Genomic DNA, 23,949 nt, shown 5'->3' on the forward strand with positions numbered 1-23,949 from the left:
ACGTTCAACCTTTCTATTTTTATAAATACACCATATTTATATTAATTTAAATATTTGAACAATTAACATGAACTCCAAGAACCATATATATAAACATTACCATTGACAAGACTACTACAAATTTCTGTACTAGATCGTTTAATTTAGACAGTTGTTTAATTATCTTTTGTTTGAAATTAGGGTAGATTTTTTTAATATTACTAATATATATATTTTTAAGAAAAACTACTTAATAATATATCAATATATCATATATAATGTATCAATATTAGTAAGATAGTTATTTAGTTTATAATAATATATACTTAATAACTATCTTAATAATATCAATATAAGCAGAAACTATGTTGCAAACAATGATAAACTATGTTAACCAGACAAACCGATCACTTTTTCGAAATATCAAGTAACTTTTCTGTATATAGCTCATGTATCTAGACAAGAAAATATATATCAGCTTCGAAAAAATTTAATTGAAACATGATGGTACATAAATGGTTACCAATTAAACTTTGTCTTACGATATCCTAATATACAAAAGAGATCAACAAACTGAACGTTAAACAATTGATAGATTCTAAACGGTACTTAATTTTGAAAAAAGTTCTAAAACGAAACTATATGGGAATACCGTTCAGTTGTTCCCATATAGTTTCGTACAATAGTGCTAACAAAGCTCGAACGTACACAGGAACCCTACTGATCTTAATCTTTTTTGAATATTCTACTAACAGCAACTAACGCACTTTTTTGAGGGTTCTCTATAAATCCCATTGAATAAATCACAATGACAATGCCTCGTTGTTCGGACCCACAGCACCACAATTCAGCACAGTCTAGAGAAAACGTCGCCATTTAAAAATATGTTTAAACTGCCAGACAAGGTCGGACAGATCATCAAATTTAAATATCTACCAGTTTATCAAGCCAATGACTTCGACCTATCGTTGTATTGTAAAGAAAAGGAATGATTAGTATTAGACACAAATATTTAAATAAGGTAGGCTTTAAGAACTCACAGTATTGTATTATTATCGGATATTAGACATATTTAAGTCTCTATGGATAATAAACTAGTTTTTACTAGTTGAGTGTACCATTGCGCATACCATCGAAATATATTTATATTATTTTTTTTACTCTTTTCCTCAATCTGCCCTATAGGCAATAAATAGTTCTTATGTCTATATTATATTTACATGGCATGCAGAAAATCACTTCATTAAGCGATCTTCTGTATAAAATATTATCTTAATTAATTAGTCTTATTCTAAAGTCTACATATGTCCAGTAATCAGATCAGGTGGTGTTAAACGTTTTAGTTTACGTACTTAACTATCACGTCGCATATTTAGCTGATTAGCCAGTACATTGGGATGCACTGACACTCTTTCGAAGTACTTCACACAAACACGTTGAATTATACTCGTTATAAGTTCTAAAGGAATATCGTGTTGTATCACTTTATTTGAAATATAGTACGGAGAATCAACAATGGCACGCAACACCTTATTTTGGAACCGTTGAATGATGGATGTTAGATTTGCTAGCGGTACCCCATAGTTGGATTCCATATGACCAAATAGGCTTGAGTATAGACTCATACAACAACAGCTTGTTATCTAATGATATTTGGATTTGCGCCCGACACATCATTTTCAACATTGAATAGATATTAACATATACCAAAATTTAATATGAACAAGAACAGAGAAGACAATTACTCTTGTTGTGTTTGAAGTTGTTAAGTGATTAATGAGATTTGTCTATCAAGAATAGTAGCGTTCATAGTTGATCATATTTGGAGATATTTAGGAGAATTTCACTGCTTTTATATATAGTGGTGGCTTTTTAGTTTGGTATTAAGTATATTGGCTGGGTTTTGGTCTTTTTTATCGTAATGTTTATTTATATGGTTCTTATATTTTGAATATCTAATATCTATCTAATTATTTTAAATATTATCTTTTTATAAAAATAGAAAGGCATATAGAAATTATTTTCATTGTTTCATTTTATTCAATACTTTTTTAAATAAAATTATAATATATATGTATATATATATATATATATATATATATTTGACATTAAATCTAATAATCACGATAAAAAAATGTAAGTAAATAAAGCTGTATGTACGCGCGCTCAATATGCGCATACGCCAAGTCCGGGGATGATTATGGAGTAATGTATCCTGTATTTCTGAGTGAGATGAGTAGCCAAATATTTCTTACATATTGTTTAAATCCAAGTACTATATTTTCCTTTCTGGTCGGAACGTTGACTGTTTTGTTTCAAGTTTATCTAAGCCCTCTTCTTTTCGTTTTTCTTATTATCTTAGCTTCGAATGTCTTCGAACTTAGTTTGCATTTCGGTACATTTGATACATATGTAACCAACTTAATATTGAAGACTAACTGACAAACAAAATGTTTTTCAGTGGCTTGAAAATGTCTGCATTTTTACGGAGTAAATCGCATGCAGTTTGGAGGAAGTGGCTGCTGAAGATCATCGAACACTGTGTGATAATTATGGCAACCATGCTCCATCTATTTCAACATCTGAATACTGGTTTCGATGTTTTAAAAGTCGTGATTTTAACACCGAAGACAGGAGGAATAAAGATTCTCCTGGAGAGGCCAAACAATTTGAAAACGAAGATTTGAAGGTATTACTCGATGAATGACGTACTTGAAAACATTAAAATAGGAAGTGCTATCCTACCCACCGTATTCTACAGACCTTTCTCCTTCTGATTACTACTTGTTGTTAGTCGAGACCTATCTGAGCAGCGCTTCACTTCTTATGAAAATATCAAAACAGATATATCACTCTATTGAGAGAGGATCCGTAAATTGTCTGTAAGATGGGAAAAAATAATGGCTATCGATGGACAATACATCCAATAAAATACATTCTACCAATTTTTCAAATAAAGCTTTAAATTAAAAAAATATGCTTTAAATCACTGATTCTTGATCGATTTCTGAATATGAATCGGATTCAGATCAGAGGAGTCGAGTTAACATCACTCTTTGGTCTCTTGTTTTAACATAAAATCATGTTGATTAACCCAGGTGTCGTCCATAGGAATAAAAAAGAAGCCTAGAATACTTTTAATCATTTTTACAGTCGTACTTGTTGACAGAAACAAGAACTTGGAGGAAGGGGAACCATATTTTAACAAGTGCCTCATATAAAACAGTAATATTATATAATGATTTGTTTATTTTATTATGAAATTACATGAATAGAAGGCGGGGCAATGTAAACACTACCAGTAAAAGTAAATTACAACATGTCATTGTAGTTAAAGTAGTTAAATCGGTTATCTATACGATCACGTGTCCACTAATACTATTCGACATGATGGCAAATGCTCAAATTCGGTGCGCCGTTACGTCATTAAATCTATTTTTAAAATGAAACTATTTCATTTATTTTAAATATTCAGATCATTCACTTGCCTTGCCTTTTTTCTCCGTGACCTTTCTAATTCGTTCAAGTATGTATCTGTGGCGCGTTTTTTTGATCTAGACATAGAAACCAAAACCCAACCGTATCCGAATGTTGTTTACGTTGTCATGCAAAACAAATTATCTTTGAGTAATAAGAAATAACAACAATAACTATAATTTCGTTCTTTCACTGTATATATATTAGGGAACATCAAAATCTGTTTGGTTTTTGTTGCTAGTTTTTGTGTCTTTGAATAAATATTGGTATTGGTTCGGGTTTATCGTCTTCTTTATTATTCTCTATCCACCAAATGGTATTCAAATCGAGAATTTCCATTTCGCTTTAATTAACAAAATATAATTTAGATCTATAAAACATTTTCAAAATACATAGAAAAACAATACCTAATCTGACAACTGATAACTCATTATAAAAAACAACATCTATCAAAACAACAAGTCTGTTGGGTTCTTTGTTCGTATTTGATACCAGTAAACAACACTTAATTATTTTTCTTATTTACCTTTGCTCAGGGTATTGTACACAATTAATCGTTTTAAAAAAGATCAACATTTGCTGACAAATATCTGAATTAGAATTTTCATTAGATTTGTTTTTGAATATTCTTTTGCTCATACATTAAAAATCTAGAGTTATAAAAAATTGCAGGATTATAAAAATATATATTACAATTCTTGCTTGCAATATTACCACATATACTCTTAGCCTTTTTGGTGTTAAACAGTATACAATCTGGTTCTAATCAGCATTAGATTGAACACACAGATTCGTCTGTTTCAAAAGCATCTGCGGTTAAACATATGTTATATTTTTAAGATTTAAGACTTCTGAAATTATTTCCTTTGAGAAAATATTATATTTCTACTTAGTTCTAATTATTTTTGAAGATTATAATGTAAGCTGAGCAACTGCTGATTACATTCTTTAACTTCCAGCCTTATTTTCCTTTTCGATAGATTAAGGGTAAAAATCTTAACAGGTCAATTGAAAAGTTCCCGGCCTGACACATAGATGGCGCTACTAGAATTAAATCCATATGTTTTTTAGTTAGCCCTAACCCTCAAAAGATGCATGTATAAGTTTGACAGCCGTCGGATCGTTAGTTTGTGAATTATAGAATTTTGAGTGAAGCAAGTTCTGTTATTGTGATAAAAATGGATAAAAAGGAATTTCGCGGGTTGATAGAGTATTGCTTTTTGAAGTGAAAAAACACAGTTGAAGAAAAAACTTGGCTTGATGCCGAGTTTCCGCCACCGCACCAGGAAAATCAACCATCAAGGATTGGTATGCTAAGTTTAGACGTGGTGAAATGAGCGCCGAAGACGGTGAACGCAGTGGACGCCCAAAAGAGGTTGTTACCGACGAAAACATTTAAAAAATCCACTAAATGATGAAATGACGAATATTTGGGTATGAGAACGACGAAATGTTGATTCGGAACAGTGTTTGAAGATAAAGCGTAATAAACTCGAGTATTTGCGTCGGTATGTGACAATGCATGAAACATGGCTCCATCATTTCACTCTGAAAAAGTCCAATCGACAGTCATCCGACTGGACTGCACACGATGAACCCGCTCCAAAGCTTGGGAAAGCGCATAAGTCGGCTCGCAAGGTTATGGCGTCTATAGTTTGGGATGTGCATGAAGTAATTTTCATTGACTACCTTGAGAAAGGAAGGACCATCAACAGCGACTATTATATAGCATTATTGGACCGTTTCAAGGACGAATTCGCATTTGAAGAAAAAGAAAGTGCAGCTTGACCAAGACAATGCACCGTGTCACAAGTCAGTGAAAACGATTGCAAAAATCCCTGAATTGGGCTTGGAATTTCTTCCTCATCCACCGTATTCTGCAGATCTGACCCCCTAGCGACTATTTCCTGCTCTCAGATCTCAAAAGAACGCGCGCTGGGAAGAAATTTTCGTCGAATGAAGAGGTGAAACTGAGGCCTATTTCAAAGCAAAGGGCAAATCGTACTTCGACAATGCTATCGAAAAGTTGGAGGGTCGCTATAATCAGCGTATCACACTTAATTTTGCCAAAAAAATGTGTTTTACTATGGTAGGCCGGGGATTTTTCAATTGACCTGTTAAACATCATTTATTACAATTCAATTATTAATGTAGATTTAGGAATTGCATCTACGTTAAGCAGTGATGTTTAATTTTCGGGTCCATAATCATCTGGTCGGTCTGAAATCGGTCAAAGTATAAACTTTCCTTTTTGGAAGCTTGATGTTGAAGATCATAAGAGGCTTCTGAAGTTTACTTTTAAAACCCATTTCTGCGCTAGAGCATGTATCATGTACGTAATTGTAATTGCAGTTGTATATAGCAATAAAAAAATATCTGTCTGTTGATCATTAATTTGTGGTTTGTAGGAAGTGTGCATAACTGATAAGAAAATTAGTTTAAATAACATTTTTAATTACTTTTTGACATAGAATGAAGGAAATTCTCTAGAAAACACCTTTGGATTGCTTAGGTTCTTCTATATTTCGTCTTCCCCCGTTACTATTTACAACAAATCATGTTTAACTTAGTGCCAATCTCGATCTTGGTCATCCATCCTGTAACTACATTTATGACTTTCTCTGAGAATTTGTCAATTCGTGCCCTAGCCACTTTACACTTCTTATTATATTATATCTCTACTTACCATTCAATATTTATTCTATGTTAATTTTGCTAGTTTTCTTAGTTTTTCCTCGACTTTTACATTGTAATTGTTTACATAAATATTGATTGGCCTTATTAAGGTTTCAAGTACTTTTATTTAGAATTTTTCATAGGCTTATCAATATTTTTTGTTTACGTTATATGCTTTGCTTGTTCTTATAGTTTTATCTTTTATGTCTTCACTGTGTCTCCTTTAAATAAGTCTACTTCCTCAAACTCTTGGTATCCTGTTTTTCTATTTCTCATTGTGTTTATGTTTCCAGATCTCATTATATTTGTTTTTTCGATGTTCATTAGTCTTGGTTTTTGTCTTTTATAAATTCTTCTATCTCGCATTATCAAATATTGAAGATAAATATATTTCATTCATTTAACATTTTTATGTGTTGCTTTCATTATGTTTTTCTTTATATCATTATATATTCTATATCTTTTACATCTTTTATTTTTCCTCCGTAGATGTACAATCTTCTTGTAATCGTTTTTATTCATATAACCGTCTGTTTTATCAACAATATTACTTCACACAATCAATGCTAAGAGATGATACATAAAACATAAACCATTATTATTATCTCGAACTGAAAATCGCAGTACTGTTTCCTCTGATATCACACATAATTTAAATGTTTAATTGAAGTTCAGATTGGTGTAAACCGACACTAATTTTAAGAAGTATTTCGAAATATTTCTGATTATTCTTTTCTTTTTGTTTTAGGATCTGGTTGGGTGAGGAATTAGTGAGGAGACACAACATTCTGGTAAATATTTTAACATATACTACATAGAATGTAATCGATATTATTGAAGAAATGAAGTTTTTGTTGCGGCTATTTCAGGTTATTAACTTATAACATAATTATTTTAATGGTTAACTATATATTAAATTATCCCATCGCTATAAGCATTAAGAATAATAATATTGACTAATTATTTATAGTGCTTTTATTTGTCTGTGAACGTGATATGTGATTTTAATAACCATTACTTTTCAATTAATAATGATGTAATAAACATACGTTTTAATCGTTTAGATATATGTTAGTTTAAGCAGTTATTAATGCTTTATCATTTTATTATGGACATAGAAACTATATAAAAAAAACTAATCAGGTTGTTGTTTTTTTAAGAATAATATTTTCGAAGTTATATTGTGTGCCTGTAATAGTACTTCATCTAAGTGGCTTGATAACCGATTGATTAAAAGTTTTTAAGATTCGGTGCTACTAGTGTTTGTATTTAAATTAATGTATCAACTGACTAATTGATAATTTTCGATATTTATCTTTAGAAATATTGCCTATTGTTTTCTATGACCTAGATTCATACATTCATAGTATTTGTTACATTCTGTACTATTTGTTGTAAATGGATGGGACTAAGTTTGGTAAATATGTTGTGAGAGAGAAAATTAATAACGTTAGTTCGATCATTGTCATGAAACAGTATGATTTTTAAACAAGTTTTGGTGAGTTCTTTGTTTGTTTTGGTTAATTGATGAATGAATTGGCTTCAAGATTTCTTACTCATCGCTGAGCTAGTTTTCTAACAAGAGAGCCTTTTATATCACACACTATTAATAGATGAACATTTTTTGATGGATTTCCTATTTCTTATTTGGTAGAAAATCTTGCAAATAGCTACTTGGGTGTCTCCTAGCTAGGATTCAATCTTTAATCTTCATCTTACACATTGTAATTATATGTCTTATATATATATATATATATATATATATATATATATATATTACACTATAAAATTTTCCTTATTGTTATCATAGGTATAGAATGTAGTGTCAAGTGTACTTGTTTATCGCCACCAAAGAACTCGAAATTACTACTATTTTGGATCTAGATAAAAAAATAAAAAGGCTACAAATTAACGGATTGCTGTAAACAAAATAATATTGAATCTATAAATATGACATTATGTAGTAGTACCACAATAAGTTTCTAAACATAAATGGCATGAAATATATGACAGTGGTACCATGCAAGATTATTGTACACTAGATAACATGAAAGTTGTTAAATGGAGTACTGCCTATGATGTATCAAACTAATGTAAGTCTAGCTAATATAATGGTACTAAAATAGCAACAGAGTCAAGTAAATTTATCTTTGTTTTTTTTAAATAAAGAAAAAGCTATAATCAAAATTTATGGTAGTACCGATAAATACTGCACCAGATTGCATGAAATTTGTTAAATGAAGTACATCCTGTGATATATCAAACCATTGTACGTCAATATAGCTAATGTAGTAGTACCAAAATGTCAATAGAATGAAATAAAATTATTATTTTTTTTAATAAAGAAAAAGTAAAATTCTGATTGTAGTACCGATAAATACTGTACCAGATTGGATGAAATTTGTTAAATGAAGTAAATCCTGTGATGTATCAAATCTAGGTACCGTCATTATAGTTAATTTACTAGTACCAAGACATCAATAGACTGAAATAAAATTAACTTTTTTTTAAATAAAGGAAAAGTAAAATTCTTATTGTAGTACCGATAAATACTGTGCCAGATTGGATGAAATTTGTTAAATGAAGTAAATCCAGTGATGTATCAAATCTAGGTACGGTCAATATAGCTAATTTAGTAGTACCTAAACGTCAATAGAATGAAATAAAATAAACTTTTTTTTAAATAAAGAAAAACTTAAATTTTGATTGTGGTACCGATAAATATTGTACCAGATGGGATGAAATTTGTTAAATGAAGTAAATCTGGTGATGTATCAAATCTATGTACCATCAATATAGCTAATTTAGTAGTACCAAAACGTCAATAGAATGAAATAAAATTAACTTTTTTTTAAATAAAGAAAAAGTAAAATTCTGATTGTAGTACCTATAAATACTGTACCAGATGGGATGAAATTTGTTAAATGAAGTAAATCCTTTGATGTATCAAACCTAGGTATCATCAATATAGCTAATGTAGTAGTACCAAAACGTCAATAGAATGAAATAAAATTAACTTTTTTTTAAATAAAGAAAAAGTAAAATTCTGATTGTAGTACCTATAAATACTGTACCAGATGGGATGAAATTTGTTAAATGAAGTAAATCCTTTGATGTATCAAACCTAGGTATCATCAATATAGCTAATGTAGTAGTACCAAAACGTCAATAGAATGAAATAAAATTAACTTTTTTTTAAATAAAGAAAAAGTAAAATTCTGATTGTAGTACCTATAAATACTGTACCAGATGGGATGAAATTTGTTAAATGAAGTAAATCCTTTGATGTATCAAACCTAGGTATCATCAATATAGCTAATGTAGTAGTACCAAAACGTCAATAGAATGAAATAAAATTAACTTTTTTTTAAATAAAGAAAAACTTAAATTTTGATTGTGGTACCGATAAATATTGTACCAGATGGGATTAAATTTGTTAAATGAAGTAAATCTGGTGATGTATCAAATCTATGTACCATCAATATAGCTAATTTAGTAGTACCAAAACGTCAATAGAATGAAATAAAATTAACTTTTTTTTAAATAAAGAAAAAGTAAAATTCTGATTGTAGTACCTATAAATACTGTACCAGATGGGATGAAATTTGTTAAATGAAGTAAATCCTTTGATGTATCAAACCTAGGTATCATCAATATAGCTAATGTAGTAGTACCAAAACGTCAATAGAATGAAATAAAATTAACTTTTTTTTAAATAAAGAAAAAGTAAAATTCTGATTGTAGTACCTATAAATACTGTACCAGATGGGATGAAATTTGTTAAATGAAGTAAATCCTTTGATGTATCAAACCTAGGTATCATCAATATAGCTAATGTAGTAGTACCAAAACGTCAATAGAATGAAATAAAATTAACTTTTTTTTAAATAAAGAAAAAGTAAAATTCTGATTGTAGTACCTATAAATACTGTACCAGATGGGATGAAATTTGTTAAATGAAGTAAATCCTTTGATGTATCAAACCTAGGTATCATCAATATAGCTAATGTAGTAGTACCAAAACGTCAATAAAATGAAATAAAATTAACTTTTTTTTAAATAAAGAAAAAGTAAAATTCTGATTGTAGTACCTATAAATACTGTACCAGATGGGATGAAATTTGTTAAATGAAGTAAATCCTTTGATGTATCAAACCTAGGTATCATCAATATAGCTAATGTATTAGTACCAAAACGTCAATAGAATGAAATAAAATTAACTTTTTTTTAAATAAAGAAAAAGTAAAATTCTGATTGTAGTACCTATAAATACTGTACCAGATGGGATGAAATTTGTTAAATGAAGTAAATCCTTTGATGTATCAAACCTAGGTATCATCAATATAGCTAATGTAGTAGTACCAAAACGTCAATAAAATGAAATAAAATTAACTTTTTTTTAAATAAAGAAAAAGTAAAATTCTGATTGTAGTACCTATAAATACTGTACCAGATGGGATGAAATTTGTTAAATGAAGTAAATCCTTTGATGTATCAAACCTAGGTATCATCAATATAGCTAATGTAGTAGTACCAAAACGTCAATAAAATGAAATAAAATTAACTTTTTTTAAATTAAGAAAAAGTAAAATTCTGATTGTAGTACCTATAAATACTATACCAGATGGGATGAAATTTGTTAAATGAAGTAAATCCTTTGATGTATCAAACCTAGGTATCATCAATATAGCTAATGTAGTAGTACCAAAACGTCAATAAAATGAAATAAAATTAACTTTTTTTAAATAAAGAAAAAGTAAAATTCTGATTGTAGTACCTATAAATACTGTACCAGATGGGATGAAATTTGTTAAATGAAGTAAATCCTTTGATGTATCAAACCTAGGTATCATCAATATAGCTAATGTAGTAGTACCAAAACGTCAATAAAATGAAATAAAATTAACTTTTTTTTAAATAAAGAAAAAGTAAAATTCTGATTGTAGTACCTATAAATACTGTACCAGATGGGATGAAATTTGTTAAATGAAGTAAATCCTTTGATGTATCAAACCTAGGTATCATCAATATAGCTAATGTAGTAGTACCAAAACGTCAATAAAATGAAATAAAATTAACTTTTTTTAAATTAAGAAAAAGTAAAATTCTGATTGTAGTACCTATAAATACTGTACCAGATGGGATGAAATTTGTTAAATGAAGTAAATCCTTTGATGTATCAAACCTAGGTATCATCAATATAGCTAATGTAGTAGTACCAAAACGTCAATAAAATGAAATAAAATTAACTTTTTTTAAATAAAGAAAAAGTAAAATTCTGATTGTAGTACCTATAAATACTGTACCAGATGGGATGAAATTTGTTAAATGAAGTAAATCCTTTGATGTATCAAACCTAGGTATCATCAATATAGCTAATGTAGTAGTACCAAAACGTCAATAAAATGAAATAAAATTAACTTTTTTTTAAATAAAGAAAAAGTAAAATTCTGATTGTAGTACCTATAAATACTGTACCAGATGGGATGAAATTTGTTAAATGAAGTAAATCCTTTGATGTATCAAACCTAGGTATCATCAATATAGCTAATGTAGTAGTACCAAAACGTCAATAGAATGAAATAAAATTTACTTTTTTTAAATTAAAAAAAAGTAAAAATTTGATGGTAGTACCGATAAATACTGTACCAGATGGCATGAAAGTTGTAGATATCTGATGGTACAGTTAACTAGATTACTGTTAACTCGATGAATAAACAATCCGTTTGAGGATTTTGACGAAAAAAAAATTCAAATGATAGTAAGCCGAATAACACGAAATCGGTAGAAATCTGATGGTACCACTGAATCGCTAACGATGTGAACAAACGACGTGTTCAAACGAAACGTAAGAAAACTGGTATTTATCAATAAAGTGCCTTGGGTCGTGGAACGACTCGAATTTATATGGTAATTTTATTGCTCAACGAAGACAACTGGTTTGGACGTTGCATTTTAATCAGTCGTACGGCCGGGCATTTACGGGACAAAATTTATGTTACAGATTAAAAATTTACGAAATTTTTTCTTCGGTCCCGCCAGCCACGGGCACCGTTTTACTTTTTCCCGAAAGCAACCGGCAATTCGAACGGGACATTACACAAAACGGGTTTCGATATTTCTATGTCAGGCGAATTAATGCCGAATATATCGATGCTTTACATGCAGATTTATACAGATGGAGCTGTTTTTTTCTCTCTCTCTCTCGCTCTCGATATATGCGAGTTGGTTGTTCTATTAATTTTACGAAAATAACACATCAGAAAGTTTATAAAACTATTTTTTTTTTGAAGAAATATTAAGTTATTCAGAGGTACTGTTTAGATAAGAAGGTATTTCAGACTCAAAATCGATCTGAAGATACTCCCGACCCAACCTAAGATCATATATAATGGTTTGTCAGTCAATTAGAAACCCTATTTCGTCTTATAGGGTACCAATATTGCACTAAAACATCAAACCAACTAGTAACCAACGAAGAACTGCACGAGGACCTCGAAATCAAATATATTTACGAAATTATCCAAGATTTCGGCATTAAATATGAAATAAGGTTACTACATCACAACAGCGTGAAAGAAATACTGCTACTGAACAGCACAGGAAATCAGAAAATTGAAGCGAACTAAACCACACGAACTTGTATAGTGTGTAGTTACTGTTAACTATTTCTACTTTTCAGTAGTCTAATTTAATATTTATTTGGAAAATACAATTTCTAATACAATTATTTTCTCTCTCTATCTCGATATATGCGAGTTAGTTGTTCTATTAATTTTACGAAAATAACACATCAGAAAGTTTATGAAACTAATTTTCTTTGAAGAAATATTAAGTTATTCAGAGGTACTGTTTAGATAAGAAGGTATTCAGTCTCACAATCGATCTGAAGATACTCCCGACCCAACCTAAGATCAAATATAATGGTTTGTCAGTCAATTAGAAACCCTATTTCGTCTTATAGGGTACCAATATTGCACTAAAACATCAAACCAACTAGTAACCAACGAAGAACTGCACGAGGACCTCGAAATCAAATATATTTACGAAATTATCCAAGATTTCGGCATTAAATATGAAATAAGGTTACTACATCACAACAGCGTGAAAGAAATACTGCTACTGAACAGCACAGGAAATCAGAAAATTGAAGCGAACTAAACCACACGAACTTGTATAGTGTGTAGTTACTGTTAACTATTTCTACTTTTCAGTAGTCTAATTTAATATTTATTTGGAAAATACAATTTCTAATACAATTATTTTCTCTCTCTATCTCGATATATGCGAGTTAGTTGTTCTATTAATTTTACGAAAATAACACATCAGAAAGTTTATGAAACTAATTTTCTTTGAAGAAATATTAAGTTATTCAGAGGTACTGTTTAGATAAGAAGGTATTCAGTCTCACAATCGATCTGAAGATACTCCCGACCCAACCTAAGATCAAATATAATGGTTTGTCAGTCAATTAGAAACCCTATTTCGTCTTATAGGGTACCAATGTTGCACTAAAACATCAAACCAACTAGTAACCAACGAAGAACTGCACGATGACCTCGAAATCAAACGTATTTACGAAATTATCCAAGATTTCGGCATTAAATATGAAATAAGATTACTAAATCACAGCAACGTGAAAGAAATACAGCTACTGAACAGCACAGGAAATCAGAAGATTGAAGCGAACTAAACCACACAAACTTGTATAGTGTGTAGTTACTGTTAACTATTGCTACTTTTCAGTAGTCTAATTTAATATTTATTTGGAAAATACAATTTCTAATACAATTATTTTCTCTCTCTATCTCGATATATGCGAGTTAGTTGTTCTATTAATTTTACGAAAATAACACATCAGAAAGTTTATGAAACTTTTTTTTTAAAGAAATATTAAGTTATTCAGAGGTACTGTTTAGATAAGAAGGTATTTCAGACTCAAAATCGATCTGAAGATACTCCCGACCCAACCTAAGATCAAATATAATGGTTTGTCAGACAATTAGAAACCGTAATTCGTCTTATAGGGTACCAATGTTGCACTAAAACATCAAACCAACTAGTAACCAACGAAGAACTGCACGATGACCTCGAAATCAAACGTATTTACGAAATTATCCAAGATTTCGGCATTAAATATGAAATAAGATTACTAAATCACAGCAACGTGAAAGAAATACAGCTACTGAACAGCACAGGAAATCAGAAGATTGAAGCGAACTAAACCACACAAACTTGTATAGTGTGTAGTTACTGTTAACTATTTCTACTTTTCAGTAGTCTAATTTAATATTTATTTGGAAAATACAATTTCTAATACAATTATTTTCTCTCTCTATCTCGATATATGCGAGTTAGTTGTTCTATTAATTTTACGAAAATAACACATCAGAAAGTTTATGAAACTTTTTTTTTAAAGAAATATTAAGTTATTCAGAGGTACTGTTTAGATAAGAAGGTATTTCAGACTCAAAATCGATCTGAAGATACTCCCGACCCAACCTAAGATCAAATATAATGGTTTGTCAGACAATTAGAAACCGTATTTCGTCTTATAGGGTACCAATGTTGCACTAAAACATCAAACCAACTAGTAACCAACGAAGAACTGCACGAGGACCTCGAAATCAAATATATTTACGAAATTATCCAAGATTTCGGCATTAAATATGAAATAAGGTTACTAAATCACAGCAACGTGAAAGAAATACTGCTACTGAACAGCACAGGAAATCAGAAGATTGAAGCGAACTAAACCACACAAACTTGTATAGTGTGTAGTTACTGTTAACTATTGCTACTTTTCAGTAGTCTAATTTAATATTTATTTGGAAAATACAATTTCTAATACAATTATTTTCTCTCTCTATCTCGATATATGCGAGTTAGTTGTTCTATTAATTTTACGAAAATAACACATCAGAAAGTTTATGAAACTTTTTTTTTAAAGAAATATTAAGTTATTCAGAGGTACTGTTTAGATAAGAAGGTATTTCAGACTCAAAATCGATCTGAAGATACTCCCGACCCAACCTAAGATCAAATATAATGGTTTGTCAGACAATTAGAAACCGTATTTCGTCTTATAGGGTACCAATGTTGCACTAAAACATCAAACCAACTAGTAACCAACGAAGAACTGCACGAGGACCTCGAAATCAAACGTATTTACGAAATTATCCAAGATTTCGGCATTAAATATGAAATAAGGTTACTAAATCACAGCAACGTGAAAGAAATACAGCTACTGAACAGCACAGGAAATCAGAAGATTGAAGCGAACTAAACCACACAAACTTGTATAGTGTGTAGTTACTGTTAACTATTGCTACTTTTCAGTAGTCTAATTTAATATTTATTTGGAAAATACAATTTCTAATACAATTATTTTCTCTCTCTATCTCGATATATGCGAGTTAGTTGTTCTATTAATTTTACGAAAATAACACATCAGAAAGTTTATGAAACTATTTTTTTTTTTTGAAGAAATATTAAGTTATTCAGAGGTACTGTTTAGATAAGAAGGTATTCAGACTCAAAATCGATCTGAAGATACTCCCGACCCAAACTAAAATCAAATATAATGGTTTGTCAGTCAATTAGAAACCCTATTTCGTCTTATAGGGTACCAATATTGCACTAAAACATCAAACCAACTAGTAACCAACGAAGAACTGCACGAGGACCTCGAAATCAAACGTATTTACGAAATTATCCAAGATTTCGGCATTAAATATGAAATAAGATTACTAAATCACAGCAACGTGAAAGAAATACAGCTACTGAACAGCACAGGAAATCAGAAGATTGAAGCGAACTAAACCACACAAACTTGTATAGTGTGTAGTTACTGTTAACTATTGCTACTTTTCAGTAGTCTAATTTAATATTTATTTGGAAAATACAATTTCTAATACAATTATTTTCTCTCTCTATCTCGATATATGCGAGTTAGTTGTTCTATTAATTTTACGAAAATAACACATCAGAAAGTTTGTGAAACTATTTTTTTTTTGAAGAAATATTAAGTTATTCAGAGGTACTGTTTAGATAAGAAGGTATTCAGACTCAAAATCGATCTGAAGATACTCCCGACCCAAACTAAAATCAAATATAATGGTTTGTCAGTCAATTAGAAACCCTATTTCGTCTTATAGGGTACCAATGTTGCACTAAAACATCAAACCAACTAGTAACCAACGAAGAACTGCACGAGGACCTCGAAATCAAACGTATTTACGAAATTATCCAAGATTTCGGCATTAAATATGAAATAAGATTACTAAATCACAGCAACGTGAAAGAAATACTGCTACTGAACAGCACAGGAAATCAAAAAATTGAAGCGAACTAAACCACACAAACTTGTATAGTGTGTAGTTACTGTTAACTATTGCTACTTTTCAGTAGTCTAATTTAATATTTATTTGGAAAATACAATTTCTAATACAATTATTTTCTCTCTCTATCTCGATATATGCGAGTTAGTTGTTCTATTAATTTTACGAAAATAACACATCAGAAAGTTTATGAAACTATTTTTTTTTTTGAAGAAATATTAAGTTATTCAGAGGTACTGTTTAGATAAGAAGGTATTCAGACTCAAGATCGATCTGAAGATACTCCCGACCCAAACTAAAATCAAATATAATGGTTTGTCAGTCAATTAGAAACCCTATTTCGTCTTATAGGGTACCAATGTTGCACTAAAACATCAAACCAACGAAGAACTGCACGATGACCTCGAAATCAAACGTATTTACGAAATTATCCAAGATTTCGGCATTAAATATGAAATAAGATTACTAAATCACAGCAACGTGAAAGAAATACAGCTACTGAACAGCACAGGAAATCAAAAAATTGAAGCGAACTAAACCACACAAACTTGTATAGTGTGTAGTTACTGTTAACTATTTCTACTTTTCAGTAGTCTAATTTAATATTTATTTGGAAAATACAATTTCTAATACAATTATTTTCTCTCTCTATCTCGAAATATGCGAGTTAGTTGTTCTATTAATTTTACGAAAATAACACATCAGAAAGTTTGTGAAACTATTTTTTTTTTGAAGAAATATTAAGTTATTCAGAGGTACTGTTTAGATAAGAAGGTATTCAGACTCAAAATCGATCTGAAGATACTCCCGACCCAAACTAAAATCAAATATAATGGTTTGTCAGTCAATTAGAAACCCTATTTCGTCTTATAGGGTACCAATATTGCACTAAAACATCAAACCAACTAGTAACCAACGAAGAACTGCACGAGGACCTCGAAATCAAATATATTTACGAAATTATCCAAGATTTCGACATTAAATATGAAATAAGGTTACTACATCACAGCAACGTGAAAGAAATACAGCTACTGAACAGCACAGGAAATCAGAAGATTGAAGCGAACTAAACCACACAAACTGGTATAGTGTGTAGTTACTGTTAACTATTGCTACTTTTCAGTAGTCTAATTTAATATTTATTTGGAAAATACAATTTCTAATACAATTATTTTCTCTCTCTATCTCGATATATGCGAGTTAGTTGTTCTATTAATTTTACGAAAATAACACATCAGAAAGTTTATGAAACTTTTCTTTTTTTTGAAGAAATATTAAGTTATTCAGAGGTACTGTTTAGATAAGAAGGTATTCAGTCTCACAATCGATCTGAAGATACTCCCGACCCAACCTAAGATCAAATATAATGGTTTGTCAGTCAATTAGAAACCCTATTTCGTCTTATAGGGTACCAATGTTGCACTAAAACATCAAACCAACTAGTAACCAACGAAGAACTGCACGATGACCTCGAAATCAAATATATTTACGAAATTATCCAAGATTTCGGCATTAAATATGAAATAAGGTTACTAAATCACTGCAACGTGAAAGAAATACAGCTACTGAACAGCACAGGAAATCAGAAGATTGAAGCGAACTAAATCACACGAACTTGTATAGTGTGTAGTTACTGTTAACTATTGCTATTCAGTAGTCTAATTTATTATTTATTTGGAAAATACAATTTCAGTGTATTAAGCAAGAAAAATAGAATAATGGAAATTACTTAATTTGTAAATTAAGTACTAAATATATCCAACGCAAGATGTAACAATGATAGAAAAAATCACCTAAGATTTACCAACGCAGGATATTGTTCCTGTTAAAAAAATCTTGTTCAAGTCTAAGCCTTCGAGAAAGGTTCATATCAGGGAGTCCTGAAACTGTTAACCCTCCTATTGACCATCAAATTCTCTACGAGAGACTCTGTCCAGCATCGTTGGAATTTGAGAGTAGTTTTATCAGCGCTCCCTTCCTTTTTTCACCACATACTACATAAATGTCCCCGTATCCCCTCACTGCTATTAATATATAGGCTGTAAAACTTCAGAAAAACTCTGGTAGGCGAAAACACTGACAGACCAATATATACTGACAGTCTAACTCAGATCGATAGCACTCTTATTCAACCACAATGTACTATAGTTTATCTAATACGTCATTCAAACTTTTCTATAAAGTGTGAGTACTTCTGATGTGTAGCTCTGATGTCACAAATTTATATGACGTATGTACAAAATAACTTTGAACAGACTATATAACATACATATTGCTGTTTGTTCTCATCTTGTTTTTTCGTTATTGTGGTGTTATCATTACAATAATACTAAATCTTCTATAGCAACAAGCTGTTATCTTAACCAATGCACTGAATACTGAAACTTCTAAATCTCAACTAAAATGTTTAGATCCAAATAATTGGAGGCTCAATTGACACGGCAATTTATTTATTTACTTTACACAAGCGAAATACCACAAAAAGAAGTAGGATAATGACTACAGTTGCTAATTAAGACAATAGCGAAGAAACAACTAACTGCTACAAACAAGCTAACAAACAACAAAATGAAACACAATGAGAATAAATCAATCTAATAGATCTAGATCTGGCAAATATGCTGATTGATTGATTGATTGCCTGCAATTCGTGCTCCAATTGGTACAATTGTTTCTTTGAAAACGATGATCTGTGTAATTTTCATTTACACAGATGCCAAAGCCAATAAAATACTTCTAGAAACCTATGATGATGCTGCTTCGTCATATTCCAGTTGTCAATTTTGGTTTTAATGATTTAAATGTACCAATTCTCATGTCAATAACAAAGACCCAAAGGCCTGGTGAACTAAAAAAGTTCTTAGTCATAGTATTGCAAGACTTATTGAACGTAAGCCCGGTCTCTTAAAAAATATTCAGACACGTGATAAGAAAGCTTCGCAAAGGAAAGTGGCTACTACACGAATTTACTGAAAATATAATTTCAAACCATTTCAGCTTCTGGATTTCATTGCTTGCCAACCAAAAAAAAAAGAGTTTTCTATAACATATTGTGACTGGTGATGAAAATTGGATCTACTAAGACACACGACAGACCATTGGAAACAATGATCTGTGCGAACCAAAAGTCGTCGAGTGTAAACAACCGTCGATTTAGATGTTTCAATCAATTTCAGTGAAGATCTTCAGTGATCTTTAACGAACTCAACCACAGTTTGACGATTCCTCGTTATTCACAAATTGTGATTGGTAATTTCATTAACTGAAGCTTTCTGTTAAATTATTTACTACAATTTACTCGATGACATGACAGAATCAACATTAAAACCCATGTAATATTGACATTCGATATTTTTTATTTCATCAATATATTTATTTAAACAATGTATATTGTTTAAATAACTGGGAAGCGTGTTAAAAATTGCAGATAACCACTACAGTAGTGAAACGTCAGTACACTGGTACAGAGAACCAATCGGCTAAAAACCACCTAAACAAATAGACACGGTGACATGTAAATTATATTATGTTTTATTAATAACTTCGTCATTATTCATAGTTGTTTATAATATATTCTCGCTTAGTTGCTTTGTTAGAAAGGTCATTACAAACACAGAAAACATTTTATGGTGCAATATTACAACTGCATACGAGTCGACTAGTATCGCAAATTGTTTAATAAATACTATCGTAGCTCGAACATACAGAATAGTTAAATATAAGCCCCTTATAGTTCGTTTTTTGTGTCTAGAGGTTCTTTTTTATGGTTATGGATTTTTTAGGATATACAAAATTAAATTATATTTTGAATTCTCCTTTTACCAACAAGGGTTTATCTGGACTGGACCTACAGTTTAACGTGGGCTCCGTACCACGATCCTCGGCATTAAGCCTACCGACTGGCAAGTAAGTTAGAAATCATCCCAGAAGACATCCGGTCTTAACCAGCCTGGTTACTGGCGTGACTGGGATCTATTAATCTGCTAGAACGTCAACAATCTGCCCGTGGGCAATAAGTATTATTATATGATTTCAATTATGTAATCAGTAAGTGAGCTACTGTACAATTTATAATGTAAATCTTATTCTAGATACTATTCTAACTTATTTTAAAGTCTATCCTAACTTATTCTAGAGATTATTAAATCTCACTCTATGTGTCTATTAATCAGTTCGTATGGCAGTTTGCGCTTGAGCCTACGCACTTCAGTGTCATCGCGCACATTGAACTGTAGCGAGAGCATTGGGATGTACTAATAGTCAGAGTACTTCGCACTAACACTCCGAATCACACTCGTTAAGTGTTCTATCGTTATATCTCGCTGAATCAGTTTGTTGGACACGTAATATGGGGCATCGATGATGACTCGCAACACTTTATTTTGGAACCTCTGGAGGATATCTATGTTAGATTTGCTAGTAGTACCCCACAGTTCAATACCATAGGTCCAAGTGGGCTTAAGTATTGACTTATACAGGAAAACCTTATTATCTAAAGATAATTTAGATTTACGCCCTATCAGCCAATACATTTGGTTTAGTTTAAGCCCAAGCTGTTTGCGTTTTGTAACTGCAGCGACCTTGGGGCATGTCGAATTTTACATCGTGGAATAACGGTCTACAAAATATAATCCCAGAAATATAATCCCAGATGTTGAACACGGACGGGGTGCCAACTGGAACCCGACAACGAATAGCTGGCGGCAACCCCGAGAGGTTTTATCTGGGATGTTATTGAAGGGTATTTCGGTCATTCAGTGCTCAACCCTCGTTTGGTTTAGACGTGCCACCATCGACTGCCCAAGCCTCGTCTTCAGATAACTCCGCTGCCATCCGTTTTATTATTTGTATTTTTAAAAAAATTTTTTATATTGCCAATAAATAACAGTCACATAATGTAAACACCACTGTTTCATTTCGTTTTACCTCCATTCACCGAGCCACATCATTTACCCTAGATAACTATATGTTTTTTCCATGTCAAACGTCGATTGAAATACATTCCCAGATATTTAACGTTGTCTGCTTGCGGAAGTTCATGATTATTCAATTTTTCTGAGGGACATAGTCTTCTGCGAAGGGTGAACGTTACATGGGTAGATTTTGTCTTGCTTTGATACGTCACGTTTTCAACCACAGTTCGATTTTGTTAAGTTGAATTTGGAGGTTTCTTGTGGCTGATATTGGATCCTCGTGTGATGATAAATTTAAACTATAAATTTAACTTACATACTAATATTCGTACTTTTATCGTACATTTTTTAAATATCAGATGTTTTGTTGGAAATTATTTATAACCAAACCATCAAAACGCGTGAATAAATGAGTGAAAAAATGACATGATCTATAAACAACACATGTCCTCAAATAGCAAAAGTTCTGAAGAAGATCTTTCAATACAGTCTAACAACACTCAAAATATAAATAGCATAGTAAATCTCGTATAACTATTATGATAATCTCGTTTTTACAAGCTTCAACTATATATAAGCCTCAACTGCAGTTTCATTACTCTATGTAATTTAGTCACTCAAGTAACGATCAATACAATCCTCGAAAATAGTTTGATGATATAATTGCCAATTGTTGTTTTTACATATGGTAGCAGAACGAAAAAGGTTATTAACGATTTTCAATAGAATAATGTACAGCTTCCAAAATATAGGCGTTTTAATTGTTACTTCTAACTGAACTTGCAGTATACAATGTTGAGTTTAGACTTTTCTTTTAGTTTATTGTAGCTTTTATATATTACAATATTCCAATGCAAATAAAATAATGAAACAAAAATGTTATAAGCTGGCTCTATGGCGCAGTGGTAAAGGCGATTGGACGGTCCTCCTACTGTTGCGATAGCGGCGGGTTCGAATCCTGCTGTGGCAAGGTCGTATATTTATGTTTGTGATTGTTTAAAATTTGTGAGAGTTCTAGGCAAGAGGGCAAAATCTGACAAGGAAAATGATCCCAGTCACGTCAGTAACCAGGCTGGGTAAGACCGGATATCTTCTGGGATGATTTCTAAAGTTGGTCACTCGCCAGTCGGTAGGCTTAATGCCAATGACCATGGTTTGGAGCCCACGTTAAACTTTAGACCCAGTCCAGATAAACCCGTAGTTGGTAAAAGGAGACTTTAAAATATATATAAAAAATTTTTATAAAATATCATTTTTTTATCATTATAGTTCACTGTTCACTGCTACGTTAGATAGACTATAAATCTCTTCATCTTTATTAAATAAATATTTTCATATTTGTTGTTCAATGTTCCATATATGTTCAATGAATAAGAAATATGTTATATATACAAAGCCATTGAATTAGTGTGAAAAAAGTTAAAAAACAATCAACAAACATTGGTTTAAAGCAGAGGGGCCTTAACCATTTGGAAATCTGCAGTTATATTTTTGAAACAGTAGAATTTCTGAAGTTTCTGTATATTTCGCCAATGATGATAATCATCACATGACAATCATAACTTAACGTGCACCAATAAGGTGGCTATATTCGTTTACGACTCCTCCGTTTTCAAATCGTTTAGATCTTTCAAGTCTGATAATATCAAATCTAAAGTATTGTATTGTCAATAATATTAAATATATTAAATTTATTTTTCACATAAAAAGTGATTAAATCTACAAAAAATTTCACAATCATTTGAAAATATATGTCTATGTTATTTTCTCTAGTAGATAAAACCAAACCACCTGTAATTTCGAATGCTATCACTCAATGGCTCATCAAATAGTTTAGAATCTAAAGCCCAAAAGACATTCTTGATAATAAAAATGTCGAACACCCTTGGAATCATAGCTCGAGCTAAATATTCACGGTTGGAATCATAAATACCTCACCATAAAACCGAGATCAATTGCTGGTGACGCGTCTCTTCCCCATCAGACGGTCAATAAAACGTACAAGAATAAACAAGAAGAAGTCAAATAACGAAACGACCGGTCGAAAACCTACGGAGATTTATTTATATCAATCTAAACAATAAATTGTTTATAGGTCTGATGTAATTATGTCGTGCATTGCGTCGATTTTATTGGTTTAGCCCGAGGAAACGAGGCATATTTACCTTGATTTTATTTTTTAAATATTTTGAAACAGAACCAATATCGATACGTTGGTTTTTGTTGTATGTGTTACATTGAAATATCAGAATTATGATTAAGAACATATGTAGTAACATGTAAGAGTACGGTACTATGAAAATATTGATGTTTTGATGCATATTACTTAATGAGCCTTCTCACATAACATCAGTTCTTCAATTTTTTCGCCAAAAATTCAACTCAATCAGCATCCACTCTGGTAACTGGTCTGATTTTTGTTTAAACTCCATTAAGATCTGCACAAAAACGAAATTCAACGTCTATTCCTGGTTAAACAATAAATTTAGTGAAAGTATAAAAAATCCAATTTAATTTCTGAAACAAATGTATTAAGTAAAAAGCAATATAAATATAAAAAACAA

General features: G+C 30.9%; 1 protein-coding gene across 4 annotated transcripts in view; it reads left to right on the forward strand.

The window, feature by feature from the left end:
* The window catches only part of LOC143199469 (NADH dehydrogenase [ubiquinone] 1 alpha subcomplex subunit 1), a 125,519-nt gene that overhangs the window by 6,743 nt on the left and 94,827 nt on the right, over window positions 1-23,949 (forward strand). For 3 of the 4 annotated variants that reach the window (XR_013006429.1, XR_013006430.1, XM_076409308.1), the window contains exon 2: window positions 6,881-6,923. The gene's annotated coding sequence lies outside the window, so the exon portion shown is untranslated. Of the gene's footprint in view, window positions 1-6,880; window positions 7,783-7,821; window positions 9,115-23,949 lie in introns of those variants that run through there. The other variant, XR_013006428.1, reaches the window with a different exon arrangement.

This window comes from Rhynchophorus ferrugineus, unplaced genomic scaffold, assembly GCF_030347505.1.
Source record: "Rhynchophorus ferrugineus isolate W39M unplaced genomic scaffold, kcgeb_rfMv2 rfM7, whole genome shotgun sequence".
Lineage (NCBI taxonomy): Eukaryota > Metazoa > Arthropoda > Insecta > Coleoptera > Curculionidae > Rhynchophorus > Rhynchophorus ferrugineus.